Genomic DNA, 7,088 nt, shown 5'->3' with positions numbered 1-7,088 from the left:
TATTTGTAAACATTTGCTATCAAGTTGCTTCTGCCTTATGGCAACTCCATGTGTGTCAGACTGTGCCCCAATGACTGGGTTTCCAGAAGTACACCATCAGGCCTTCCTTCTTCTGAGATACTCTTGGTTCTGAACTGAGTATACTTGGCTATTAGCACCACAGAGGGACCACAGTACTTAAGAAAAACCAATCATTCCATGCATATTTGCTATTGTTATTGCAATTACTACTGCTTCTAAGGTAAGTGGAGTTCACCAATAGTGATTAGCAACTCATTCCCCTTATTGGAAATGAGCCAACAAAAGATCAGCCCCATCTCTGATGCAACAGGCTTCAGATGACTGCAGCATCAGGAACAGGCCTCCTTTGATTCAGAACAGCAAGATGTGAGTGGAGAGGAAGGAGATCCAGAAAACTCAAAGACAGCAGAGCCCCCTCATCCAGGGGAAGGCCACTTTGATGCATACCTTGAATGCTCAGTAGAATCTTAAGACCCAAACCAATTCTGACAATTTTTCTTATCAGAACAAGGACACCAAAAATATGGATGCTCAGGACAAACAAGTCATTGCCCAGGGGACTTGAACAGCACAGGTTCATAAGCCACGGCCACCCCAAGGAAGACAGCTCTGGTACCAAGAACACACAGGAGGGGAGAGTGGCTCTACTTTGAGATTCTTCCCGCTTTTATCTTCTAAAACAACCTCATTTCTTATCTGAGAGACCTAGAGTTATGTTTAATTAGATTACATAAATGAATCAATAAAAGAGAGTAATAGAACTCTTTTTAGACTTGTTAAAGGCTACCTTTGTGCTATAGTAAAGGTCCTATACTTGAGTATTGTTTGGTTTTTGAGTCTCCAGATACATCCTTGAGATTTGTTGTTGTTATTAAATCGATCAGTTAGGACCCAGAGCAACGCTGCATAGGGTTTCCAAGGAGTGACTGGTGGATTTGAACTTCTGACCTTGCTGTCAACAGTCTGTGCTTATCCTACAGCCCCACACCAGGACTTCAAGCAAGGAAATGCTATAATTGTTGTTGTTGTTATTAGGTGCCATCAAGTCAGTACCAACTCATAGCGACCTTATGCATAGCAGAACAAAGCACTACTGCCCGATCCTGGGCCAACCTCACTGTTGTTGTCACGCTTGAGTCTATCGATGCTGCCACTTGGCCAATCCATCTTGTTGGGGGTCTTCCTCTTTTTCTCTGACCCTCCACCTTACCAAACATGATATCTTTCTCCAGTGACTGCTCCCTCCTGACAATATGTCCAAGTATGAGAGACAAAGTTTGGCCATCCTGGCCTCCAAGGAGCACTCTGGCTCCACTTCTTCCAAAACAGATCTATTGGTTCTTTTGGCAGCCAATGGCACTTTCAATATTCTCCTCCAACACCATAACTCAAATGCATCAATTCTTCTACGGTCTTCTTTATTCACTGTCCAGCTTTCACATGCATATGAGGTTAGTGAAAATACCATGGCTTGGGTCAGGCGCACCTTAGTCCTCAAGCTGACATCTTTGCTCTTCAACACTTTCATAAAAGAGGTCTTGTGCAGCAGATTTGCCTAATGCAATACGTCGTCTGATCTCTTGACTGCTGCTTCCGTGAGTGTTGATAGTTGATCCAAGAAGAATGAAGTCCTTGACAACTTCAATCTGTTCTCTGTTGATAAGAATGCTGTTTATTGGTCCAGTGGTGAGGATTTTTGTTTTCTTGACATTGAGATGCAATCCATACCAAAGGCTGTGCTCTTTGATCTTCATTAGTAAAAGTTATGTAATTAAATTACTAATATAATAACAGTAATAGTATAATTGTATTTTATACACAATACATGAGTAAGTGTTGACCAATAGAATTAAGTTCTCTGAGCAATAGTAGCGTGTCCTATTTTCTCCTTAGTCTGCAGGGAGAACCTCTAATAACAAAGGATTTGCTGTTTATTTTGTATTTAGTATGTACTACTATTAATGAGCTTTCAAAGGGAATGAGGATTGAGGACATTTGACTGAACTTTTTCAGAACAGTTCAATATACACAAACTGTTCATTAATAAGAGTAGATATATCCCTTGAGGTAAAGTTTGGGTTTCAGAAATGTATTTTTATTATATTTGGCGCCAAAGCACAGTAGGAACACATATCAAATTATAATAGAGAGATGGGATTTGAAATTCAAGTACTTGCCACAAACAGTTCATAGTATACTCTTCAAGAATATATCAAATGAATAATGATGACAACACAGACTCCTGTCATTATCGGAATAGGACAGCTGAGGAACTTTCTGCTTTAACTGAAAAATTTCATGGAAGACTAATCATTACAAATATAAGTAACTGTAGGTTCCATGTTTAACATGACCATGAGCCTATAATTAAAGATACCTTATAGGTACAATCCATTTTTTTTTTTTTTCTCTTACACATTTAAGTGATATTTTTTATTGCTGTGTGGTTGTTGTTAGGTGGCATCAAACTGATTTCAACTTATAGTGACCTTATGCACAGCAACAACACAAAACACTACCCGGTCCTACACCAACTTCACAATCATTGGTACACTTGAACCCATTGTTGCTTCCACTGTGCCAATTCATCTCGTTGGGGGTCAGCCTCTTTTACTGACCCTCCACTTTACCAAGTATGATGTCCTTCTTCAGGGAGTGAACCCTCCTGATAATACATCCAAAATATGAGACATGAAATCTGGTCATTCTGGCATCTAAGGAACACTCTAGCTGTACTTCTTCAAACAACAATTTGTTTGTTCTTTTGGTAGTCCACTTGTTTGTTGTTGTTAGGTGCCTTCAAGTCATACTAACCCATAGCAACCTTATGCACAGCAGAACGAAACACTGCCTGATCCTGGGCCAACCTCACTATTGTTGCCATGCTTGAGTCCATCAATGCTGCCACTTGGTCAATCCATCTCGTTGGGGGTCTTCCTCTTTTTCTCTAACCCTCCACCTTACCAAACATGATATCCTTCTCCAGCGACTGCTCCCTCCTGACAATATGTCTGAAGTATGAGAGATAAAATTTGACCATCCTGGCCTCCAAGGAGCACTCTGGCTCCACTTCTTCCAAAACAGATCTATTGGTTCTTTTGGCAGCCAATGGCACTTTCAATATTCTCCTCCAACACCATAACTCAAATGCATCAATTCTTCTACGGTCTTCTTTATTCACTGTCCAGCTTTCACATGCATATGAGACCATTGAAAATACCATGCTTGGGTCAGGCGCACCTTAGTCCTCAAGCTGACATCTTTGCTCTTCAGCACTTTAAAGAGGTCTTGAGCAGCATATTTGCCTAATGCAATACATCATTTGATTTCTTGACTGCTGTTTCCATGAGTGTTGATGGCTGATCTGAGGCAAATGAAGTCTTTGACAACTTTCGTCTTTTCTCCATTTATATGGATGTTGTTTATTGCCAATGGTGAGGATTTTTGTTTTCTGTACATTGAGGTGCAACCTATACTGAAGGCTATGGTCTTTGACCTTCCTCAGTAAGTTTACATCCTCTTTGTGAACTTCCGGTAAGTATGGCTGTATCATCTGCACATCTCAGGTGGTTAATGAGTCTTCTTCCAATCCTGATGCCACATTCTTCTTCATATAATCCAGCTTCTCTGATTATTTGCTTATCACACATACTGAAGTATGGTGAAAGAATACAACCCTGGTGCACACCTTTCCTGATTTCAAGCCATTCAGTGTTCCTCATGGTCTATGTACCTTATGAGCATAATCAAGTGTTCTGGAATACTCATTCTCTGCAATGTTGTCCATAAATCACCAAGATATACACAATCAAAAGCTTTTGCATAGTCAATAAAGCACATGTAAACTTCTTTCTGGTATTCTCTGCTTTCAGTTAAGATCCATCTGATGTCAGCAATGATATCCTTCATTCCACTTCCTTGTCTGAATCCTGCTTGAACCTCTGGCAGTTCTGTCTGTGTACTGTTGCAACCATTTTTGAATTATCTTTAGCAAAATTTTACTTGCATGTAATATCAATGATATTGTCCTATGATTCCTGAATTCTGGTGGGTGACCCCTCTTTTGAATGGGCACAAGTATGGATCTCTTCTACTCAGTTGGCCAGGTAGCTGCCTTCCAATTTCTTGGCATAGATAACTGAGTGCCTCCAGTGCTGCATCAGTTTGTTGAAATATATCAATTTGCATTTCATCAATTCCCAGAGACTTTCTTTGCCAGTGCCTTCATCCTTCAGTACCATTGGCTCTTGATCATATGCTACCTCTTGAAATGTTTGAATGTTAATCATTTGTTTTTGGTAGTGACTCTGTGTATTCCTTCCTTCCATCTTCTTTTGAAGTTTTCTGCATTGTTCAATATTTTGACCATAAAATCCTTCAATAGTTCAACTTGAGATTTGTTTTTTTTCTTCAGTTCCCTCAGCTTGAGAAATGCTAAGCATGTTTTTTCCCTTTTGATAGAAAATCAAATTCCTGGTCTTTTGCACATTCCATTATAATTTTTTACTTTCCCTTCTTGAGCTGCCCTTTGAAACTTTCTTTTCAGTTCTTTTACCTCCTCATTTCTTCCTGTAGCTTTAGCATCTCTACACTGGAGAACAAGTTTCAGAATCTCTTCTAACACCCATTTTGGACTTTTCCTTCTTTCTTGTCTTCTTAATGACTTTCTGCTGTCTTCCTGTATGATGTTCTCTATGGCATCCACAACGCTTCTGGGTTTTGGTCATTAGTGTGTAATTCATCAAATCTTTTCTTCAGATGATCTCTAAATTCAGGTGGGATATGTCCAAGGTCATATTTTGACTCTTGTGGACTTTTTAATTTTTTCTTCAGCTTCAGCCTGAACTTGAATATAAGCAATTGATCATCTGTGTATAGATTGCCCCTGGCCTTGTTTTGGCTGATGATATGGAGCTTTTCCACTGTGTCTTTCCACATATATAGTTAATTTGATTTCTGTGTATTTCATCTGATGAGGTCCTTCTGTCATTTAAAAAAGGTATTTCCAATGAACAAGTCATTGCTCTTAAAAAATTCAATCACGTGATCTCCAGCATCGTTTCTCTCACCGGTGCCATATTTTCCCATAACTGATTCTTCCTCTTTGTTTCTAACCTTTGCATTTCAATCACCAGTAACTATCAATACATCTTGATTGCATGTTTGATCAATTTCAGACTGAAGTAGTTGGTAGAATTCTGCTGTTTCATCATCACTATAGTGGTTAGTGTGTAAATTTGAATAATAGTTGTATTAAATGGTCTCCGTGTAAGTGTATGGATATTATCCTATCACAGACAGCATTGTACTTCAAGATAGATCTTGAAACTGAGTATATATTTGCCATTCCAACATTTCTTTTACAAGTATATTGCTATTAGTTGTCATCAAGTGAATTGACAACTTATGGCAACTTGTTTGTGCAGGAAGGTGTTTTTTAGGCTGTGTATTTGCAATGAAGAAGTCATTCATCTTGCAATGACTTCAGAATGATATCAGAAGTAAATTGTCAGAACTGTCTTCCAAGGCACCTCTGAGTGGGTTTGAACTGCCAACTTTTCAGCTAATAATCACATGTATATTCATTTGCACCACCCAAGAACTCCTTTTATACATGTATAATTCAGGATATTAATTAAACTCATCAAAATTTGCAACCATCACATTTATCTGTTTCTAAACTTTTCCATCACCCTTCACATGATCCATCCAGAATGAAGAATAAATCAGGATTTCCATTCCTTTAAGGCAATCCATTTCTGATATTTACCAAACACCCCTTTGTATAAACATTGTATAAAGCATTCAAGGCATAAGAAGCCTTGTATATCATACATTCAAGGAGTCTGTATTTCCTAATGAAAGACAAGACAAATAGACACAATAGTTGATACCAAAGTAGGTGACTGATGCATGAGTACTGCTACAGAACCATAGAAACCTTTACTAAACGAAAGCATCAAAATATGAAGCTATTGTTTCTCAACATATCCTCTCTCTAGATCTAAACTCTTCTGAAGACAATGTTTCCATCTCTCTAACCCTGGAGCCCTGGTGTGGTGCTGTAGGATAAGCACTTGATTGAAATGTCGGTTTGAACAGAAAAGTCGGTGGTTCAAACCCACCAGCCACCACCTGGGGACCCTATACAGAGTCACTATGAGTTGGAACTGACTCAAAGGCACTTGACAACACAACAACAACCCTTCCCCAAAGAATTCTGTGACATCAAATGGCGTTCATATGGCATCAAATGGAAGTTTTGGCATCCCCAAGGGACTCAAATCCTTTTCAATGCCCTTTGAGTTTGGGGAACAAATAGAAATATGAAAGGGCTCAAAGATGGATGGGGTATTCTTATCTACCATAAAGCCAACACTAGTCTGCCCCCCTTTTGGATATTCTTGTCTAATACAAGTGTATTGTATATGAGTTTAATAACCTCCTTTTATAAATGAAGGGACAGAAAACTAGGGGGGTTAAGCAAGCTTTAATAGCTAAAGCAATGTGGGATTAGAGAGCAGACCCTGGTTCCTTTACCCATTCCACTGGTCTTCCCCCATACCACGCAGGTGTGATTAATTACCAGGTCCAAGTCCCTGGATAACAATGCAGACATCACGCATGTCTAAGTTCAAAGGAGAAATAGCATGGTACATCTTCCCAAGAAAGCTGGAGGCTGAACTAGGATATAAGGAAAACATAAACCCAAAGGTGTACTTGAAGAATAAAAGTTATCAGTAGGTGAGATTGTCTCTATGCAAAGCTTGTCATTCCTACCCTTAAAAAGATAAATAACCTCCTCAAAGATTTGTTCTCCAAGCCATTTTTAACGCACAGCACAACATCTGAATCACAGTACGCTCAAGAAATATGGACTAGCAAATGCTGGTGAGAACTCGGTGTGAGTTGGTTTAGGAATTTGATGTTGTTGTTAAGGGCCGTTGAGTTGGTTCCGACCCACAGCGACCCTGTACAGGGTTTCCGAGGGTGTAAATCTTTACGGGAGTAGAAAGCCTCATCTTTCTCCAGAGGAGCGGCTGGTAGTTTCGAACCGCTGACCTTAA

The sequence above is a fragment of the Chrysochloris asiatica genome, unplaced genomic scaffold (genome assembly GCF_000296735.1).
Source record: "Chrysochloris asiatica unplaced genomic scaffold, ChrAsi1.0 scaffold00172, whole genome shotgun sequence".
In the NCBI taxonomy this organism is placed as follows: domain Eukaryota; kingdom Metazoa; phylum Chordata; class Mammalia; order Afrosoricida; family Chrysochloridae; genus Chrysochloris; species Chrysochloris asiatica.
Note: the sequence above shows the minus strand (reverse complement) of the source record.